The following is a 2,723-nucleotide window of genomic DNA, read 5'->3' as shown; positions in this document are numbered from 1 at the left end:
CATTTATGATTTAATTCAATATTTTGTATAATTCTAAATTTGTTTGTATACTATTCCTTTTCAATTGTATGTTACTCTAAATGTTGTTGTTATCTCTTTTGTTCTATAGCCCTGATGAAGACTTGAAAGTCATTTTGAAACGTCGGCATAAAATAAATAAATATGGTTTTGTTTATTTATGTTGTTCTTTGCTGACCGCACCCCCTGACAAACTTCTCCAATCATTATAACTCCTTTGATTTTTATGTTTTTTTTTTTTTTTACTTCTATCATGCCATAAGCGTTGGTGCCCAGAGAAGCAACAATCAGCAACAAAAACTCAGTTATTTTAAGTAATTAAAAATTGGCGTGAAATAACTGAGTTTATTTCCACCGAGCTCTTATACTATTTACCTATAATGATATAATAACTGTATATTATGATAGATAGTATAGTAAGGGATTTCAAATAAGCAAGTCTCACAAAAGGTATGTGAACAGTATTTGTCTGAAACTAAATGTACTTATAGTTGGGTTGCTAAGATAGTTGATAGTGTTAATTTTATCTTAATTAACAGTTTTAAAAATCAATGAAATTGTGACTAATAGGAGGATTCTACTATTATTAATGACCTTGACAGAATTTCTTGCACTAAGTTTTTAAATAATTGGATGTGAGGTGTAAATTTATATTTGATTGTCCTCGAGGATGGCTGAATTGGCCGAAACGTAGGAGCGTTGATAAAATGAAGAGTGTTGAGACTTAACAAGTATACAAATTGATTTATTTAACAATAAATACCGTCTCAAGAATTTGTAAAGTTTATATATAAATTAAATTTTATATTACGCCTGGAGGATGTACCGCTGCGTTCTGCTACCCCTCATTCTGTCATTACATTTTCCAGAATTAAATATCTCATTCGGAGTTGAGCTTTTGGGTACCACTAAACCATCGAATTTCTCCCAATATTTACATTCCAAAATCCTGAATTCTCTTTATTTTGTCACAAATAAAGCTATCCATCAGGACCTCAATGTCCTATATGTAGCCGATTTGGCCAGAACCAGATACCAATCCATCTACGATAAACTTCCCAACCACCCAAACCAACTCGTTTCTAACCTGGCTTCTCCTTCACTACCTAATAATCCTCTTAGGCGTCTAAAAGAAAGATGGCCTGGAGATATACTCCTCTAAAATTGTTATTGGAGTTCTATCAATCGATTCTCCACATGTTTGTATCATGTCATTATATCTCTTACAGAAAATTTACTTGATGTATATATTTTTATACAGTTGTAAATAACAATATATAAATTATTAAAAAATATCTGATTTTATGCTTGTCATATCTAAAGAGAGGTGTGAATAACAATATGCAGATTAAAAATAAAACTTTTGCATGTATGCAGTCTTATAATTTTAGTGAGCATCTCACAGATCAGTTCCATATCGTCATATCAAAAAAATAATCTTAAAGATATTATGATTGTTGAATAAACCGGTGGGTCAGTGGAACCGGTTTATTGGCTATAAAATGAATTTTTATATGCTTTCAACACTCTTTTCCGTCGTAAGAATATGAAGCATCTGAGATTCAACCATTACCTGCAATTTGAATTTTATAAATTACTTTTCAAATAGTTTTACATAGCCTTTTCATTTATTTTTATTAGGCTTCCTAGTTTTTTTTTTTTAATGGGCCTTTTTTTTTAGGTTTTAATTTTACTTATATAAATGAAATATATAGTAAGGGGACTATCGCAATCGTGGAAAATTTCGAATTAGAGATTTCGATAAATATACACTTTTTAAGGTCCCTCCAAATCCAAATAACTAATTCTCACAAACGGGTTTAAATTCTCACGAATTATGTAGATTGTATAATATAAATTATATATTATGTAATGTATATTTTTTGATGAAGTCATATATTATAGATGCGCGCGCCAGATTTTTTTATGATACTCATTCGCTTTTTTTTTTTCTTAGTATGATGTTACATAGAAGAATTTAAGTACTTTTTGTTCATTAAACCTTAGCCGAAGGTATGAAAATTAAATTATCAAATCCTATTATGTCCTAAATTAATGTGGCTTTGTCGCTTTTGAAGGCATCCGTTGAATATTTCAAAGAGATGTAACGCAGGCTTCTTTCACGTAGAATATTAAATCAAAAGGATACGGGGAATTCGTCCTAAATGAAGAGAAACCTTATTCAACTATTACCACATGCCCGAATAAACTATGCCGTTTGTTATGTGCACTAATTTCTTTGTTCTGTAAAACAAAGGAGTCTGTAACATCTTCGCAAACATCAAGCACGTTGGGCTGCAAAATTTGTTGCCGTACTATTGCTTTAATATATTTTTATTTAAACGTTGAGAATAAAACGATCAGAAAAAATTGCGTTTTAATTATTTTTTTTTTTTTAATTTTACAAATAAAAAAAAAAATGTAACAAGTACATATGATGTGATGAGCACAATGGCACGATTCAGTTTTATAATTCTAACTTTTGGTTGAACTCCAACATCACTTTTAAATTAGAAGATATCGAGTCCATCTTCTTTTTAGAAGCTTATCGAGAATAGCACAAAAGGAAGTTTGGGAAAAAGTAGAAGCAATTTGATTTAAACATAAATAATTACTAAAACTTTATGTAGTTAATATGCGAAATTATTGTTCCATTTTATTTTATTTATTTATTTATTTTTTATTTATTTATTTTTTTTTATTTT

Source organism: Halyomorpha halys, unplaced genomic scaffold, assembly GCF_000696795.3.
Source record: "Halyomorpha halys isolate HHAL.00 unplaced genomic scaffold, Hhal_1.1 Scaffold1051.1, whole genome shotgun sequence".
Classification (NCBI taxonomy): domain Eukaryota; kingdom Metazoa; phylum Arthropoda; class Insecta; order Hemiptera; family Pentatomidae; genus Halyomorpha; species Halyomorpha halys.
The sequence above is the reverse complement of the archived record's forward strand: the minus strand, read 5'-3'. Positions refer to the sequence as shown.